Consider the following 20,894-nt stretch of genomic DNA (forward strand, 5'->3'; position numbering starts at 1 on the left):
CTCCTAGACGAGTGTCAGTCCCATGGCACTCACCGTTGTAGGTAGCGGCTTTGGCATGCACTAAAGACGTGGGTGGAAAGGACATTGGTGGTTGCCGTGGAGGAGTGTTGATGGTGGTGTGGAGGAAGGTAATTGGGGGCACGTTGGTTGCTTGGGTGGCTGGTGGTAGGGTTGTTGGAGTTAGCGGTAGGGTTGTTCTTTGTTGGGGATTTCATTGATGGTCAGCACAAATGTTGGTTTGTTGGGGATTCTGGATATGACACTTGTTGGCGGTCTTGCAGGACGATAAAGGATAAGAATTTAGAGTTGGGTGTCGATGAAGAGAAAATGACAATTTCGTTGGAGTCTTCAAGACCTGCAATTCAAAATCTCTCATAGGTGGTCTCTCCCTAGGGGTAGTGCTAGTCTTCTCTATCATACACAAGACGTGGTCTCTCCCTAGGGGTAGTGCTAGTCTTCTCTATCGTGCACAAGACATGGTTCGATTAGTTTGGGAGACAGGTTGAACTCTAAGCAAGCTAAGAGTATTGTCTTACACTTGAGGACCCAAACTGTGTATATATTTCGGTGCAGATATTATGTGAGTGCTCGTGCATACTTAGATATTACGTAGTTAGAAGACCGCAGGCTGGTTTCTCGTAACAATGTGTGGATGAAGCGAAGTTGTCCATGTTGAGAAGAAGTACACGTGAAGGTGTATGAGACATCCTTTGCATTGTGATTGCATGACGTAGCATAATTGAACACCGGGGCACTGTACTTTCTATAGCTGGGAGCTATTGGACTTTCTTGATGAGTATGGTTTAATTTTCATGGCCATTCATGGAGTGCTTACCACAATTGATTGCAATGGTATTAAGGTAGAGTGCAAGAGGGAATCGTGCGAATGGGTTAGGGTGACAGGTCTAACCATAGGCGAGACAAGCTCCCTAGGTATGTCCTTTCCCTTGATATGCCTTGAACAATTGTGGGTGATGTTAAAGGGCTAGGGGACTAGGAACGGAGCCAGCCGACCAAGGTCACTGGACGTACCTAATTTGAGGACCCCTAGGTGCTGTGTTGTGATCGTGGGTGCTTCGTATCTTTTCATTATTTTCTTTTCTTTTTTCCTTGTCCATTTTCTTTTTCGTTTCTTTTTCTTGTGCTTCTTTCTTTCTTTCTTTCTTTCTCTCTTCTCTTTTCTCCTTTTTTTTTTGGGGACTTGCCTGAGTACAACCATTGCAATATGTTGAGGCTATCAGTCTTTCAATGGGTTGGGAAATGTCAAGCTTCAAAGGCTCAAGAATTGGATATTATAGTGATGATTGTGTCCTAGCCTCATTGTTAGAGAAGCAGTTGTTGAGATGGGGAGAGACACTTGAGATTTTGCAACCCTCGTGCGATGTTGGTACAATTGAGGTAATAGCTATCATGAGTGTTGGGCGTAGAGTGTAACCCAGAAAGAGGAAGTGGTTAAGATCATGACTTGGGCCATGTGATGTGGGCACTCGCAAGGGTGATTTTCGCTTTCAGCAGCGTAGCTTTGTCGCAGTTCTTTGTGAGGTTGGTGGTCTTGCAATGACTTGGGCATTGAATACGTTTGCACAAAGACCTCTATCGTCTTGCATCCACTTGTTACTTCATGAGAGCATATGCAAGTCGCATGCATCAAGTACAACGAATAGATACAATCATGTCAAGATATTACTTTATCAAAATCCTATTATGCTTATTGCGATGCATATTCCGATGCTTGTTAAAGACCTGTCATAAATTAGCAATAGGTAAGGAAGGTGTATACAGGTGGGGAGCCTGCCCCTTTAACCATTTAAAGACAAAAAGTTATGGCAGGATGGCCTTGTTAAGCTGCTTATATATCATAGGGGCTACTCTATTTGCATGAGGTGGGGTGAGTCCAGGTGGTCGGGCGACTGAGGCTCTGTTGGTGAGGGGCTCCTGTGAGGTTGGGCAGGGAAGATGTCGGCCGAGACCTAAATGGTGTAGTCCATGGCCGCAACTGTTTCCAAAATGCTTTTAAACAATGCATCAAATTCTTGCTTTTCCCGAGCTGCCCTCTCCTCTTTCGAGGAGCACCTGGTGCCCGAGCGTCCCCCGCACGACCAGTGTTTCCACACCCCCTGTGCTCCGTTGAGCTTCTATTCCCCTGGTTTGGCGATTTTTCGGCCTATGTTTGGGGCGGTGTCGCTTGGGGCCTTGTTTCTTGGCATACCTTTTAAGGGTAGGTACATAGCGTTCCGGTGCAGGAGCTTGTGCTGCATGCTCCCTTTCGACGGCAGATAGCAGCCTTGCAAGACAGCTGTATCAGGTGCTCCATGTCGGCTATCGTAGGGGGACCTGCAAAATGCGAACCAAGGATTAGGCCTTGAGGGAAGATAAAACTATTCGCATGGAAGGGATTATACAGTGGGTTATCAAGCGTATATGATGAGGAGAGGTGAGGTGAGGCATGCAGCATTTGTTGTGGAGGGACAACCCCCTATTGATGTTTGTTTTTTCTCCAACCATTAGCAGATATTAGCTTATACTAAGTTGTGCAGAGTGGTTGTCATGGATTGGAGCAGGGCTCATCCTTAGAAGGATAGACCAAAAAAGGGGAAAGGTATATAGAAAGGGACGGTGCCCCATCTACACCATCACAGATGTTGGTCAAGGCTTCCTATGGAGATACTGAGGGTTGCATGCCCTCCAATTGGAGGCAGGAATGGTCACACGACTTCTAAATGTGTGGTGAGAGGAGGACCTGAGGAGCTCAATCTGTCAAACCTAACTCTTCTCTCTGCGCTTGACTACCATTTCTTGTGTGTGTTAATATTATCTATACAAGGTCACAAAATTTATTTTTTATTTATGTACATGTTTACGAATCCATGTCACTTCACGAGGATAAAAACCAATTATAGAACTGAGGATTGTACTGGAGTGTGGCACACGCATCTAGTACTCGTGGCAGCCTTCTTAATAACATCAGGTATTTTGCAACGTCGAGTATCATGGTACCTTGTCCGAGTCTACTTGCAACATGTAGCTCCTCCTCAGTGAGAAATTTATTAGCCAAAGAGTTCTCTTGGCTAGTTCCAGCTAAGTCCGTACCCCAAATGGCAGTTAGCACTCTAGAGCCCCAAGAGGAACACCAAAGAAAAGGGAATTCTCTTGCAAGAAAATCTATCTTGTAATATCAACAAGCTTGCTTATCATGTTTCATATGATCACAATGAGGAAAAGAACACCAGGCACAACAAATCTTCATACAGCATCATGTAGATCTCCCACGGATTTGATAGAATCAACCATATTCTTCAATATCTTCACAAAATCCATCAATAGAACAAAGAAAGCAAAGGAATACACCATCTTTGAATGGAAATACATCACATAGTATTCATCTTCAATATCTTCATAGTCTTCTCTCTCAATCTCTCATATACAATCACTCTGTTTGAGTAGAATTGGCTATCTCTGACTCTCTCTCTCTCTCTCCATCAATAATACATCATCTCCTCACTACAATCTCTCACAAATCACTCTCAATAATCCTTCTTAGGTCGTGGATACCCCTCCCAAGAGGTATTTCTGATATGAAGAGTCACCAGAGCCACTACAGTGTCCTTTCATAGCTCACTACTGTCACTTCACTCTAGTCTTCACTTGAGTCTTCAGCAGCTACTTCTTCCACTTCTTTCAGCTCTTTTGCACTTGTATTCACCTCTTTCCAAGGCTAGAAAACTTCCCCAAAGTCACACATACATTCCACAGAACACTTACAGAAGCATACAGAACAGTCTACAGAACAGTACCAGAACAGCTACAATACAGAACAGAACAGAAGCAGAACAGAAGTAGAAGCTCTACAGAAGACCTACAGAAGGTTATCAAAACTACATAACTCATTCTCAAATCATTCCAAACTCTCACAAACTATTCAATAAACTTTCACAAGATCTCAATCTTTATCAATCAATACTCCATCCCTCCCTTCAGAAGACAATCAGAACAAAACAGACCAAAACAGAGCAAAACAGAACAAAACAGAAGGTATACAGAACCAATCAGAACCTATCAGAACATCACAGAACCACCAACAAACATCATGAACTTCCAAAACACAATCATTATCATCCAAAACACTCTCAAACCACTTTCAAATCAATCAATCATCTCATAAAATCAACCATTCAGCTCTCAAAAACAACAAAAATCAGCCAAAAAACAAGTCATTTCAACACTCAACATATCCCCACACTTAATAAGGAAGCGTCCTTGCGACCCAGGAGAAAGGGAATACAAGTGCATTGAAAAGCTCATCTTTGATCTTCAATATCTCCTAAAAAATAATCCATCCACCACGACCCCAACTTATGACCTGTTTCTGATATAAAAATACAAAGAAAGGAAAACTCTTTATACATTAACACCTCTTATCAAACTAAAAATCACAACAAATTTTGTAAAGGATATAAAAGTTTTCTTCGTCTTCTTTATCAGCATCAGCTTCAACTCTGCAACCACGACCCCAGCACCACAATTCTCCAAAACGTAGCTCGTACACGAAATCCAATAAAAAACCACCACGTTCGTTTGACATAAATGAACGCACAACACAAATACTAATACAAAACACAACCATCTGAATGACTCCTTCAAAAAGAGAGTTGTTCATTAAAAAGCTTCCATTATACATTGGAAAGGTATCAATGAAAATGATCCCTCTTAAAAGATTGATGTTGTCGGAATCGATCCATAGATAAGGATTCATCTACAAAGTTTTTGGGAGGATTTTGAAAAAATTGGAGACAGCACATCCTTTCCAACAGGACCAAGTATCTGCTAGGCAAATAGAGGGCATGAAAATACAATATGTCCAGCTGCTGGGAATCAATGCTAACATTGACATTCATGCACAACTTTGGAATAGGCTTGGAATCATTATGAGAGTGCCTATGCATATACTCCAGGTACCAAGCAAAGTGAGCAGTTAATCTCACTGAAGGATCTGCAGACTGTGAATATTGTTGGGCAAAATGAACATAGTTCTGATAAGCTTGACTGGAAGCTGTCCATTCTCCTGGAATTACTGGCCAATTGATCTGCGGTCCTGTAAGGCAATCATCCAAACTCCATCCCCTTCTTCTGGAAATCTGATTATCAAACCCGTCACGGTCACTAACCAATTGAGGTGGTTGAGATATGGAAGTGTTAGGAGAGGGTAATGGAATAAGGGAAAGTGGATGAAGGAAAGGATAGGAAAAATCATAAAAGGAAGAAAAGGTTAAAGAAGGAGTGGCAGAAATTTGTAAGGAATCACTAAGGAAGGGTGTTAACTGATAAATAGGAAATGTGGAGGGTACATTAATGGAGGGAGAAGAACATGGTGGAGAAGGGGAAAATACCCTATCCGCAATAAAGGAACAATAAGTGAAAATGGGAATTTGAGGGAAAGATGAAGGTTGGAAAAGAAGGGGTAAAATAATGGTGGAATTAGACTGACAAAGGGAAAGATATATAGCATAGCGGTGAGCCAATTGTTGGTAATAGAGGAGGGTAGGAACAGAAGGTCCTAAGAGAGATCATCGATGATAGGCATCAAAGAAGGTAGAATCAAATGGATTATGCTTTGAAAGATAGGTGAAGAGATCCAGCCTCAGTTGATTAGTACTCTGGGCAAAGGTAGGAGCTGTGTTTTGTCTTTGATTGAGGACCACCGAATCAATCATGGGATGCCACGAATTATCATGACAATCAGCTACTTTGGAGGAATAACTCTAGAACATGTCAGCTATGCGCAACTCCAAATGATTGACATACAAAACAGCCTGTAAGACCACATCCCCCACATACCATGCCATATCTACCTCATCTGGAATTAACAAATCTCCTCATAGATACATGTATGACATCAACATGGTGTCTGGCGTGACAGAATCTTCAAAGACCATTATGACTACCTCGGTCAACAACTCAGCAGACCAAGCCCCACTCCAGCCATCCTCTGGAAAAGATAAATCCATCATGGAAAGCTTCATGTAGAAGATCAACTTCTGTAAGTGGTAGTGGACAAAGAAAGAATGGTCTGGTAAAACATATTCCTAAAACTGCTCAAAGGTATACCATAACAAGTCCATTCTGGATTGCAATCTTTCCACTTTATCTTGGAATAGAGGGCACAAAGTAGCCTATCTCTGAAGAGCAGCCAAGTCCTGCTGTGAAAGAGAAGGAATCAATGGAACATTAGGGCTTGGAGGAACAGAGCAGGACTTTGCAAGTTGATCTTGCAACTGCTGGATTTGGGAGGCTTGGGTGGCCACTGTGTCATTAGCAATCTATAAAGCTGAAAGTTTGTCATCTAAGATAGCTTGGCATTCCTGCGCTTCTCTGGACATCCTCTCATTCTCTGCTGAAAGGCTAGTAACCTGGGATTGAGTCTCAAGTAACTGGGTCTTCAAAGAAGAAATCTCATCGCTTTGGGTGGCAATCAGTTGGGTTTGTTGTTCCATTTGCTTAAATAAATCTGCTAGGATATCCTTAGCAGAAGCTAACTCAGATGTTGCCTTATGCAACTGGTCCTTAGACTGCATGAGCTCTTCATAAAAAGACGCGTACAGCTGTTGAACACAGGCTGTCACTGACAACTCAATGGAACTTTGAATATCCTTGCAGAGGAAAGGAATGGCATCTCCTGAGACGAGACTGTTCAGGGAGGGAACTGAGATGTCCAATGATCCTTCTCGATGTGCTCTGAACAGGTTATTGCAAGTGAGATACCCAGGGAGTTCACTGCCAAAAGTAGCAGGGATAGGTACTGAAGGAAGTACAGAAGGAGCTTTATCCGCTACCCTCTTCAAGCGTTTGCGATGTATGACCAGGAGACGCGGAGAATCATCATCCTCTATGTCAATGGGTTCTGACTCTTCTGAAGGTGGAGGAGGAGGTACTGGATCTGATGGAGGAGGTGGAGGCAGAGTCTTCTGTAAACCTGAATAGGTCAAGAAGGCAAACAAATATGATCCATATGTGACATTGGTAACATTACCTCTGGTGACTTTAACGAAATGCTGATCCATTTTAGTAAGGAGGTAAGTGCTCCAATCAATAGCAACTCCTTTCAACACCATCCTAGAAGCTGTAAAAAGCTCTTTGGACAAATAGTGGAATGGCGTTTTGGCAGGCATAAACCTGTCCTGAAGAAACTGACAAATTGTCTTCCATACGGGATCAGTGATCATAGAAAAGGAAACTCCGGAAGAGTTTATCAACTTCTTAACATCGAGGATTTTCCTTGTCTGCTTTTGCAATAGCTTTAGAATCTCTTCATTAGAGAAGAGCTGACGAGTGGTAACAAAAGGTTCACCTTTGAAGGGTAGAGACAGAGCCTTCCCTAAGCCTCGAGATGTCAAAGTCATAGACATGCCCTGGACTACGCATGTCTTCTTGCTGTAAGAGGCCAGGAACTCATCACATAACGACGGATCCGCAGGAAGCAACGGAAAAGAAGTAGCCACAAAAGCAGCAAGGCCCGCCTTCGTGAGAGGCTCAAAAGTAAGTAGGGAAGAGTAATCCCTACTAACTAATGGGACGTACTGGATAGGGGGAGGAGCATGAGAAGGCGCCATTCAGATGGTTACACACACACCACAAACACAGACAATCAAGGAGAATGCCTGCAAAGCAAAGACAAAAACCAAGGATAAGAGAATAACCAAACAAGAAAACGTGACTCGACCAACTAACCCCGAGCAAACCACATCCTAGAAAAAATTCGACATGACCTTGAGACAAATGCGACCGAAAGCTTCATGCAATGCATCAGACAAACACCCAGAACCCCGTATCAGGCAAGAAAAGAAAAAAAAACTGCATACCGTACCCTTAACCGTATCAAAGACAGGAAACCAAAACAATACCATATCCGACACATATCAAGACTACATCGATGATAAACCAAGACTGGACCATGGAAAATAACACTAATGACTGCGCATACCCATCCCACGAAACGGTTCATTAAAAAAGGGGAATGAAGTGCAGTAAAGGGGAATTAATTTAATGAAGGGTTCATTGTAATAAATTATTAGGAATTGGTGAATTTTTATTAGGTGATAAACCTTAGCAAGAAAATGGCGGTTCCTTATTATAAATTAAATTACCAATTATTAGATTAAAACGGTGCTTTTATTCGAATCCCGGACTTCGATACCCGATTGGGTCTCTAAATGCAAGTTTATTGATTACAAATTAAGGTAATGTGGAGCGCTTTTTTGCCAGCGCGTGCTCATGTGACGGCTGGTTTATTTTAATTAAAAAGTATGTGTGTGTTTAGCGCGAATGCGCGTGGAAACTGTGGGTGAATTAAAGAGTTCATTTTAACAATTAATTTGTGATTAAGGGGGAAAGAAAAATAAATAAAGCACATAAAATAAATACCTGGAAGGGGTGTGTATGTAATGCAGAAATGCGCACGGAAGTGCCTCCCAAAAGAAGTGAATCCAGTAAAGGAAAAGTAAAGACCACTGATGAAACAACAAACACAACACCTTAGCGGATGGGTTAATTTGGTTTTTGTTGGTTTTTTATTTTTATTTTTATTTTTATGTTTATTGTTTTTTTTTGTGTTAAGTTGGGATTATTTATGGTTGAATAAATGAAAAATGATCAAGGAGGTGAGGGGAATTTTTGAGAATTTTTTTAGAATTTGTTTAGATTTTTTTACTATTTTTAAATGAAGTTTCTACATTTATTGGCAATTTGGGGGATAAATTAGGAAATACGTAATTTTCAGAAATGTTAGGGTGGGTAATTTCCAACGGACAAACTCCCAAAAATTGGCAAAAAGTAAAATAAATTTTTAGAAAATTTTTTGAATTTTTTTAATGGAAAAATGAATTTAGAAATTAATTAAATCATATAAATCATGTTAATCAGATAAGTAAATTAGAAGTAAGTCAGTTAAGTCTGGTTAGTCTGGGTAAGTCATGGTAGTCACAGGAAGTCAAGTCAGGTTAGGTTAGTCAGGTTGAATAAGTCAGTTAAGTCCAGTTAGTAGAAACTAACCTAAAGAGGGTTAAGTAACCTAAGGCGGGTTAGGGTTAGGGTTAGTGGGATCCCAGTTAGGGTTAGGTTTAGGGTTCCTAGTTAGGGTTAGGGTTAGGTAACTAGGTTAGTTATAACTAACTAGGGTTAGTATTAACCAACTAACTAGGGTTACTATTAACCAACTAACTAGGGTTAGTTAATTAGTGGTTAACTAGAGTTAAGTTAGAGGGAACTAATGTTAAGTTAAGTGGGATTAACTAAGGCTAGTGATGAACTAACCAAGATTAGTGACTAACCTTAGTATGGTTAGTGGAGGAGGTGGTTAGAGGTGGAGGTGCAGGAGAAGAGGAAGGAGGAAGGTGGCGGCGGGCGGCGGAAGAGAGGCAGGAGGGCGGCAGTCCGGCGCGGTGGCGGCGCTGTCCGACGGGAGGCGGCGTCTTGGTGCGACGACGGCGGCGGCCTGGTGCGGGAGGAGACGCAGGAGGGCTGCGGGATGCGACAGGAGGCGGCGACGGCGGGGCGGAGCCCCCTGCGACGACGGGGAGGGGCGGACGAGCGGTCGGACGGGGCTGGAGGCGGCGGAGGCGGCGATGGCGAAGGCGGCCGGGTCGGTCGCAGACGGGGCTGCAGGCGGCGGCCAGCGCCTGGCGGGGCGGGCGACGATCTGCAACCAGGGGCGGGTGGCTGTGGCGGGGGCTGGAGGCGACTGGCTGGAGGGAGAGGAAGGAGGGGAAGGAGAGGGGAGGAAGGAGGAGAGAGGGAGAAGAAGAGGAGGAAGGGGGAGAAGAGGGGGGAGGAGGGGAAGATGGAGGGGAGGAGGAAGAGGAAAGAAATGGAGGAGGGAGAGGAGATGGGGATGAGGAGGGGACGCATGAAGAAGAGGGGGGAGGTGGTTGGAGGGAAGGGGCGGGTGGTTGGGGGGAAGGGGTGGGCAGGGTGGTGGGCAGGTCGAGCGGGCAGGGGCCCAAGAGGGGTGGGAAAGGGTGGGGTGGGCAGGGGCCCGGGGGGTGGTGGGGGAAATGGACGCGTACCCCCGTCCCGCGCACATGCGCGGGGCGGGGTAAAAAAATTTGCCAGGACGGGATTGAAATGATGCTGGGATGACGGTATGGGTTATGCGGACATGACCGGGGCACGTGAAGACGAGTAAAATCGAAAAAGGGCGCGTTCACGCGCAAAACGGGCGCGCGAATACACGTAAAAATAAAGAAAAATTAATAACTCCCAATCCGGACGTCAAAACGAAATAGCGTAAAAACAAAAAGTGGGCAGGATGGCAAGCGGAAGAGAAGAAAAATATACGACGGAGATTCCGGGAGGGGGAAAGGGCGGTCACGTGCAAAAAACACAAAAAACGAACCAAAAACGCAATTAAACATTAATATCGAAAAATCCATGCATCGGAATGAGGTACAGAGAAAAGAAAAACTGTGCAGAAAGATGTGCCCGACAATTCTATCTCATCAAAACATAATTTCGACGGAGATAAGACGCGTTCACATGGGAAAAACCCAAAAAACAAACCCGAAAATAGAATCAGAAATTAATATCGGACAAACCGTTCACCGGAATGATATGCAATAAGAAGGAAAAATGTCCGAGGAAGGAGTGGCACAGGGTGATCACATTAAACTGCAGTTCTGGTCGAAATAGGAGGGGTTCACATGCAAAAAACTCCAAAAAGACTCTCGAAAACATATTTAAAAATTAATAAGTAAAAATCCGAAAGTCAAAAGAGGGTGGAGGAAAAAGGAAAAAGGTGAGGGAAGGCACAGGGGACACATCTGTCAGATTAAATTGGAAGTCTGATGCAAACAGGACTGGTTCACATGGAAAAATGTCAAAAATACGCATGAAAAAGTCGTAAAAAACCGGAAAATTAATAACGGAGAAACCGTGTATTGGAATGATGCGGAATAAAAAGGAAAAATATCAGGGGAAAAGTGGTGGTCAGGGCTATGATGTTAGAGCAGGGTTCCGAAGCAAGAAAAGCGCGTTCACATGGAAAAATGGCTAAATTACGCAAAATGCTTCGAAAATTAATAACTCAAAAACCGTGCACCGGAACAAGGGTAAGTAAAAAGGAAAAATGGTCCGTTCAAAGGGAGGAACATGGCTATAAGGTTGGATTTGGACTTTGGTGAACGTAGAGTGCAGTCACATAGTAAGACCTCAGAATCAAGGAATGAAGGAAAACTGTAAGGTAACAGCCCCAAGGGTGGATGGAACATAACCGGGTGGGTGGGAAGGGACCCCAGCAGGGTAAAAGCAAGTCATGGCATACATGCATGAACAAGGTAAGGCATATGCAGAAAGGTATGCACTGTAGACGCGCAGGGACGCATCCCCACACTTAAGACCTTAACGGATAGGGTTAACCGAGCAACAGGGACCTAGGACCACGCCATAGATCATCCACTAACGTCCCCACACTTAAAACATGACCGTCACGAAGAAACCAAAGTGGGAGGGTTAGAAAAACTTGGCATGTTTCGTCAAGAAGCTAGGGTGAGTGTCGATGGCACGTCCAGTGTTGTTGTCGGCTGCAGGAGGTACCAAGGCATCTTTACAGCGCACGTCCTTCATGGCAGGGGCCACACAGCAGTACCCAGGGAGGTAGCTGATTAAAGGAATCGCATGAAATTCGTCGATGATGAGGGATACTACACTCAACTCACAATCACTCAATTGAAATGAAAGAACAGTCACTCGCCCATGACTAATATCACTTGAGGAATAAGAATTGAAACCCATATCTCATACCCGGTTGAGGAATCGACAAGGGGGGAATGGTGCAGAAGGAGTCTGCCAGGGTGCACAGTTGATGGTGCAGTAGTGCGTCCAACCCGTCTGGCATAGGTGCAAGGAGGAAGGCAAGGGAGCCTTATGGTGCAGTGTACAGAACAGGGTGATGTGTCTTGTGATGACAGCAAAGACCCATCCCATGGGTGCATAGGGAAACGGGAACATACCTTACTCCAAGTGTCGTAACGTCCCTCAATCTCACCTCTCGGTATTTGATTGAAGAAACTCTAGTCACACTCAACCCACCCTCTGTCTCACTCTCTGTTGATAGATATAGGAGGGCAGCCTTTTCCTGAAACCCGTTGATGTAATCCTCACAGTCACTTGTGCAAAGATTGTATGCCTTGTGCGCATTTGATGGTGCAACAGTGCATCCCGCCCTGTGCCGGCATACGATGGGAGAAGGAAGGCAAGGGAGCCTTATGGTGCAGTGCACAGAAACAAATTGTGCTTTGTGCATTGAGAGGCCCATCTCGTGCGTGCAACATTTCATTCACACTACTCACCTCTCATTTGATTTGAAGGGAAAAGACTGGTCTCTCGACCCACCCTCTATCTCACGCTCTGTTGATAGATATAGAGGGCAACCCATACTCACTTCCCCATCCGGTTAGGATGAAAACTCACATCACTCGATTGTTTGTCGATGAAGATCGCATCATCCGTTGTTGAAGAGGCGTACCCAGGGAGGTAGCTATCAAATCGAACGTTTTATTGGACAGGAACATGTCGTCTGCTAGATGACAGTTAGACGCTTTGTAGAGAGACCCAGGACACAGCGTACCAAGGGAGGTAGCTTCGGAATTGGATCCTAGGGATATCAATTAATGAATCCACTTTCTGGACTGCTGGGTGTTACCACCTTTTCCACAGCCAGCTTCTCGCCCAAGGGTGTGTGCCACCTTTTCTTGGAACGAGGCCTGCTATGACAGGGAATTGCTTCCTTTTCTCTCATAACAGATTTGTTTGTTTGTTGTGTTTTTTTTTTCTTTTCTTTTCTTTTTCTTGTTTTCCCTTATTCTCGAGGGTGTTTCCACCTTTTCCCGAAGAATAGGTCGGCATGACAGGGACCTAAGTCATTTTCTCCCATAACCGATATGTTTTTTTTTTCTTTTTTTTTCGAATTGAGCAAGGAAATGGTAGAAAGACGATTTGTCAGAACCAACCTCGCCACTGATGCTGGTGGAAAATAGAGGATAAGAGATCAAGGCTGGAAGGGGGGTTTGAGGGGACAGAGGGTTGCGTCCACTTCATCAGGAGTGATTGAAGAATGGCTATCAGAAGTAACATCATAAGAAGTACAATGCCGCGCCAACGAGGGAAAGGATCAAGTGTCCGTAATTGTCAAGATCCCCAAGGAGGGAAGTACTTCTTCAGGTGATATCCATTGATCAGAAAGGGATCATCAGAGGCATCAACGGTCTGCACTTGGACAAAGCCATTAGGGTTGACGGAAAGTACCTTATAGGGCCCCATCCACCGCTGTTGGAGCTTGCCAGGAAACTTGCCAAAGCATGAATCATAGGCTAGGACCAAATCACCTTCGGTGAACTCCTTGTGCTTGATGAAGCTATCATGGTAAGCCTTACGTCGAGCTTGCGTGGCTTCCATGCACTGGAGAGCCATCCTATGAATTTCGTCCAAACATTCCAAGTGCAAGAGACGGCGTTGCAGTGAATCATCATCCCCCAAACGCTCTTTGATAGCCACTCTCAAAGAGGGTAATTCCAGTTCAACAGGAAAAACAGCTTCTGTACCATACACCAACTGGAAAGGTGCCTGTCCTGTTGCTGCTTTATGGGAGGTTCTGTACGCCCAGAGGGCCTCTGTAAGTCGATCATCCCAATCACGACGATATGCGGCAATCGTTCTTGTCAGGATCGAGCAGAGGATGCGATTGGTGACTTCGACTTGGCCGTTGGCTCAGGGATAATAAGGAGTGGACTTGCGATGGCGGATCTTATACAACTCTGTCAACTCTTCCATGACTTTGTTGAGGAAATGAGTGCCTCTGTCACTTACCAGCTCTAAGGGATTGCCAAAACGGGTAATGATATTCTCATACATGAACAGGGCCACGCTGTTACCATCGTCTCGCTTTAGGGCTTTAGCTTCACACCACTTTGTGACATAATCCGTACATACGAGGATGTATCGGTTCTGCTTCCTTTTGGTAGGAGGATCGATCGGTCCTACGAAGTCAATGCCCCACTTCTCAAACGGATTCAAAGGAAGGATAGGTTGCAATGGCATGGCACTTGTCTTCGTGGGTTTCCCCATTCTTTGACAAGCATCACATCTTTTACAGTAATCATAGGCATCCTTGTGAATGGTAGGCCACCAATATCCTGCTAGCAGAGCCTTCCTGGCTCTAGCTTCTCCTGCAAAGTGACCTCCACATGGCTCGTCATGGCAAGCCTTCAGAACAATCCCAATCTCTTCTCCTGCAACACATCTTCTGAGCACTTCATCTTTGCCTTTCTTGTACAGTGCACCACCTAGCAGGGTGTATGGGGCTGATTCTAGCATGAGCTTCTTCCTTTCCCGACTAGAAATACCAGGAGGATACTGTTGGGTTGCCAGCAGATTGGCAATGTCTGCATACTAGGGAGTTACATTTTCTACCAAGAATAGGGAAGCATCAGGGAGGTCTGGATCATCTTGCTTCTCGTCTGCAGTTTGTGGGATACGTGACAGATGATCAGCCAGAACATGGGAACGACCAGGCTTAGTAATCACCTCAAAGTCGAAATCCTGGAATAAAAGGAGCCATCTCATCATTCGTCCTTTCACATCTGCTTTGTTCATCAGGAAGGATAGGGCCTCATGATCCACATAAAATTTAAAGGTGGTGGATAGGAGGTAATGGCGAAACTTTTCCAGGGCAAACACCATTGCCAAGCACTCCAGCTCTGTCACTGTATAGTTCCGTTCCCTATCAGTGACTTTTCGGCTTGCGTAATAGATCGGTTGATCCAACTTGGAGGGACCCTTTTGGCACAGGACAACACCTAAGCCTTCAATTGATGCATCCGTGTGTACATGGAACTCTTTCGTCCAATCAGGAGGTTGCAGAATGGGTGCCTCAATCAGACACTGCTTCAAAGTGTGGAAGGCTTTGTCACATTCTTCCGTCCAAGTAAACGCTGCATCTTTCCTCAGAAGCTTGTGCAAGGAAGTTGCCTTTGTCGCAAAATGGGCTATAAACCTTCTGTAGTAACCCACATGGCCTAGGAATCCCCTCAACTGTTTGAGGTTGGTGGGTGCTGCCAGAGCTGCAATCTTTTCGATCTTTGCAGGTCTGTTGATATCCCTTGTGCAGAGACAATGTGGCCCAACAGAACTCCAGAAGAGACCCCAAAGATGCATTTGTCGGGGTTGACGGAAATCCCATACTCCCGGCATCGGTCAAAACATTGTTCCAGGTGTTCCCAGTGTTCACAGATCAAACTATAGACACAAAAGTCATCCAAATATACCTCAATGAAGTCGTGCAGATGATTCTGAAATGCAGCCATCATGACTCGCTGGAAAGTAGCAGGGGCATTGCAGAGCCCAAATGGCATCACTCGGTAAGCGTAGGTCCCCCATTCTGTGGTGAAGGTTGTTTTGGATTGGTCTTCTTCTGCTATCTGCACTTGGTTGTATCCGCTAAATCCATCCAGAAGGGAATAAAGCTCATGTCCTGCCACTATCTCCAACAGTTGGTCTGTGAAAGGGATAGGAAAGTGATCCTTCTTTGTCTTGGAATTAAGCTTTCGGAAATCCACACATATTTGCAATTTGCCATTCTTCTTGGGTACAACCACGATGGGTGAAACCCATTCACTATTTGCCACTGGATATATGAACTCGGCTTCCAGAAGCTTGAGCAGCTCCGCTTTCACTAATGTGGAATAATTCGGGTTCATTCGCCTCTGTCGTTGCCGTACTGGCTTGGCATCAGGCTCCAAGTCAATATGATGTTGACATATTGTGGGATCAATCCTCTTTAGGTCTTTGTAGGACCATGCAAACACATCCAAATTTTCTTTCAACAAGTTGTGCAAGGTTGACAACTCCTCCTCTGGGAGGCTTCTACCCACCTTCAAGTGGCGTTCAGTGCCTTCTGCATCCACAAAGGTTAATTGCCTTTCACCTTCTACTTCACAGATGAAGGTCCCGCGGACTGCTTCTGGGTACAGATCCGACTCCTTCAAGGGAGTGGTGTCCTCTTCTGATGTCCCACTAGAACCAACTTCTTCTTTCGGTGGAGACTTAGGTTGCTCCTTAAGATGTTGAAATGGGATTAGAGCCGTTTCGGGTTTGGTTTCAAAATTAATTACCTCTTGGCTTGAAGACTCCTCTTCTGAAGATGACCCATCCAAGAACGTCACATAATAGGGACCCTCTGATGCCTTTTGGATTTGTGGGATTGGTGCTTGTTGGCACGGTGCATCATCATCATCTTTTTTTGGCAAGGATGGGTGAGGATGGCAGGAGCCACTGTTGAAAGACGGCTTGTTCTTCTTAATCCATTTCTTATAAAGATTTTGCATATGAGAAGATCCATTTACCAGACCAAATGGTACCATCACCATGCTGTCCCATAGCATGAGCTCGTCGGCTTCTTATGCTTCTGGAACTTCTCCCTCAAATGTATCCTCTTCAGGTGGGATAGACTCTTCCGTTTCTCTTTCATAATCTTCTTCGTCCATATCATATCCATCCTCTTCTGTCTTTGCTTCTGCTTCTACTTCTGCTTCTGTTACTGCTTCTGCTTCTGCTTCTGTAGGAGCTCTGTAACAGAAGAATAGATTCTCTGTTTCCTCTCCTGTCTCTGTCTCTGTCTCTGCTATGGCCATATAACAAGGAGAGCAGTACATCCAAGCTTCTATCTCACTGTCAGAAGTGATTTCAGAAGTCATTCCTGGTTCAGGCAGGAAGTATTCACCAATTGATAATGGCTTGGCATCTTTTGGAAGTCGGCCTACAGTATCCACTGTTAAGGAATGTGCCACTGTTTTCTTGGGAAGGATCTATTTGACAGCATCTTCGTCTGCTGACGTTCCATCTGTAGCCTCATTAGGGGAGTCAGAAGATAATTCCAAGGAGGTGGATCCATGTCCTTTTTGAGAACCATACAGTTTCAACACCACTTTGTTGGGTCCTCTACCCAAGGTCAAGGTCCCTTTGAACCAATCCATCCTTGCTCGGGCTTCAAAAAGCCATGGTCTGCCCAGTAACAGAGGATAGGATGTACCATAAGAGTTTGGCTTCACCACCAGATAGGTTAGCCAATAATCTTTTCTAGCCACTATAGTCTTCACATATGGGAGAATGCCCAAAGGTTTGATCCTACTCTGATCCGCCAGTCTGATGAGCCATTGGGTTGGTTGCACACCTTGTAGGCCTAAATCCTTCATTGTAATATCCGTCATAATGTTTACTGATGAACCACCATCAATCAGTGCATTTGTGATGAAGCAACCTTCTATCCATACGCCAGTCTCTGGAGTACCTGGATCTAGGAAAGCGTTAGCCACATCCACTTCTTTTACAAGCTCTGAAGCATTGTTGGACTTTGTTGTTATTGAGGGAGCAATCCTTAAACCACGTCTTCTTGTCAGTATACTTTTGAACCTTTTCTGGCAACTGGAAGACAACATCAATAATTGTCGGAATGTGAGGTTTGGTCTAAAGGTATCTAGATCTCTAACTAGATCGTATTCCTTAATAGGATCCACTGGCTTCTCTAACCGGTTAGGGAATGGGGCAACACCCATTTTCATTTTCCCTCTTTCTTCCAACAAAGGCATCATGGGAACTTCTTCTTTCATTTGTGATACTTCCTCCTCTTCTGTATCCTCGATCTCTGGTCCTGTCTCTGTAACTGTCTCTGTAACCCTCTGTAGCACTGTAGTGCTCTGTACGGTACTGTTAGGCTCTATTCTATTCTGTTCTTCTAGTGAAAGATTGAACTTCACTGTTCTGGCAGGAGGGTTATTTTCTTTCTGGATAAGTGGTTCCTTCTGCTTTGCACGCGTGATGGCAGCAACTTCCAATTCCACTAAATTGGAGGTAGGTTCTTGGGCCTTGGCCGGACTATGAGTAGCACTGTTTTTCACTGGGGCTGGGCTTGGACAGTCTTTTGCAGTGTGGCCTTCTCCTTTGCATCTACTGCATAAGGGCTTGTAATCCACTGACCTTCGAGGATTTGGACAATTTGGTGAGATATGTCCCTTTTCTCCGCATCTGTAACATTCCACTTCTGATCTCTGACCACCGCCAGACTGTCTTCCTCTGTAACTTTGAGAGGGAAATCTTCTGGGTCCGAAATTAGGACCAAACTCTCTAGGCTTGGGTCCAATATCTTGTGTTGTCATTTTGGATTCCAACAAGTTGAATCTTGCGTCTTCTTCCTTCCTTCTCCTATCATGCATCTTCTTTAGAGAGCAAATGTCCTCTGTATGGTTCTTCCGCAAACAGTAGGAACAGAAGGCTCCAGGGATGGTTGGTTTTCGTGTACATTCAGTGGCTAAATGGCCTGCTTGATGACACTTACCACACCAAGTATTTGACCGCATAACATCCCTTCCTGCTCCTGCAACATTGGATATGCTAGCGGTATTCACTTTCAACGTCTGTAGTTGTTCTGTAATCACATCCATCAACTCCTTTTTGATGTTTGCAACTGAGTTGGATAAATAATCCTTCAAGCTTTCTCCTCCGGACGTACTGGCAGGAGGGTTTTGAGGAGTCTCAGTAATCACTGCATAAACGGGTTGGGCTTGGACAGAGGGATCTCTGTTCTGGTTCTGATTCAGAGCTCTTGTTTGAACTGTTGGCTGTTGGCTCCAGTTGTTAGGATTCCACTGTTGCTGTTGATTTGGCATGGAGGAAATTGGTTGGGACCATTGTTGTTGTGGTTGAACCATCATTTGAGGCATGGATTGTGGCCACTGTGGATTTGGTGCACTGTACTGTGATACCGGGGGCATCTGTTGGTAAGGGTAGGGAACATTCCTTGGAACTGCATTTGGTGGATACATCATTCCTGGCATCAGAGGAGGTAGGACTCCTCTTCCTATATTCATCGCTAGTCTAGCTTCCACTTCATCGTACAGTCTTGCACCTTCTGTTGCAACTTGCAGTGTGGCTGGTCTTTGCAACTCCACAAACTTACGGACTTCTGGTTGTAATCCTCTGAGAAACACCCCCTTTTGAATGCCATCATCTAGATTATGATTAGTCCATCTCTTCAGGATGGATTCCATTCGTGAGACATAAGCTTCTACTCTTTCTCCAGAGGACTGACTTAGGTTCATAAATTCCTCTCTCATCCGCTCTTCAAAACCTTCACGCCTGAATTTAGTGAGAAAGGCCAACTTCAGGTCGTCCCATGTGCCAAAAGTTACTGCTGCTTGTCTCTCATACTACTGAAACGCCGCGCCCTTGAAAGTGGCGGGGAATATTGCTAACCAATGCTCAGGGGTTCTGGCATTGTTAGCCACACACGCTACCATAAACTTTGCTACATGAAGATCGGGGTCTTCATTGTACTCTCCCTTAAAAACTAGCAATGGAACTACATTCGCTGGCCTGTCATCAATATTTGCAGGACGGATCTAGCTTGGAAGTGGACCTCCAGCAGGAGGAAGGGCTTGATGTGCCATTGGGACTTCTGTAAAGAGTTCGGCAAGGGCGTCAAAGGCGGCTTCTGCTGCTAGCTCGTTCTCAGCCTTGATTTTGCTTTCTCTCTTCTCACATACCTCTGGACTCGTTCTAACGCTTGCCTTTTTATTGCGTCATTCATCATGGGTGTGGCTCCACTAGGTTATTAGTGCTTCACAGAGGGTTAACAGAAGGCTTCACTCTCTGGAGGACTCTCTTGCCAACATTTCTTCTACTTCTTTCTTTTCAACGTCCCTGAATTCTGCTTTCATGCCACTGCACAGAGGAAGGTATTCGGTTCGAAAGGTGTCAAAATGCATACGTCTGAGCATTGTGGTGGTGCCATCATCATAGTAATGCCAGCTTCTGATGGTTTCAACAGTGTATGTTGTGAAAAACACTCTGTCTACCAGCTTCTAGTGGGTTGCTAATTGAACAAACAGAAGATTATCAGTACACCAAGTATCCCATGTATCTTGCTGTTGAGCGTCCACGAACAAATTCCAACTTTTTTCCTTCTTGTCTTTGTGAACCTCTACAGACCAAGACTCCTGAAGCTTCTTCACAATCTCCCACTTGATGTTGTCTGGAAACTTTTCAATGAATGCCAAATCTTCCATGGATGGTCATTCTCTCTGTTTCTGCTCTTCAGTTTGTTCCCAAACAGTTTGCCACCAAGATGCAAGTTTCTGCTGCTTCAATAGGAAGAGGAAACTGTCCACCACATAGAGCATGCATCATGATGGTGATGTATTTCCGCCATTGTGGGATGAACTTCTTGTGGAAAGTGGCTTTGATTATGAGAAATTCCAACTCTTCAGTGGAAGAAGGAACTTTACAAACATCCATTGAATTTTTCTCTTCTTGGCAATGCCATTTCCTTCATTTTCAGCCTCTTCTGGTGCTTGTTGATGGCAAGATTCCCCGGCTGCGCACCAAAAACATGGAGCCCCAAGAGGAACACCAAAGAAAAGGAAATTCTCTTGCAAGAAAATCTATCTTGTAACATCAACAAGCTTGCTTATCATGTTTCATATGATCACAATGAAGAAAAGAACACCAGGCACAACAAATCTTCATACAGCATCATGTAGATCTCCCACGGATTTGATAGAATCAACCATATTCTTCAATATCTTCACAAAATCCATCAATAGAACAAAGAAAGCAAAGGAATACACCATCTTTGAATGGAAATACATCACATAGTATTCATCTTCAATATCTTCATAGTCTTCTCTCTCAATCTCTCATATACAATCACTCTGTTTGAGTAGAATTGGCTATCTCTGACTCTCTCTCTCTCTCTCCATCAATAATACATCATCTCCTCACTAAAATCTCTCAAAAATCACTCTCAATAATCCTTCTTAGGTCGTGGATACCCCTCCCAAGAGGTATGTCTAATA

Source organism: Lygodium microphyllum, chromosome 20, assembly GCF_053477565.2.
Source record: "Lygodium microphyllum isolate KBCC chromosome 20, Lygodium_microphyllum_v1.1.10, whole genome shotgun sequence".
In the NCBI taxonomy this organism is placed as follows: domain Eukaryota; kingdom Viridiplantae; phylum Streptophyta; class Polypodiopsida; order Schizaeales; family Lygodiaceae; genus Lygodium; species Lygodium microphyllum.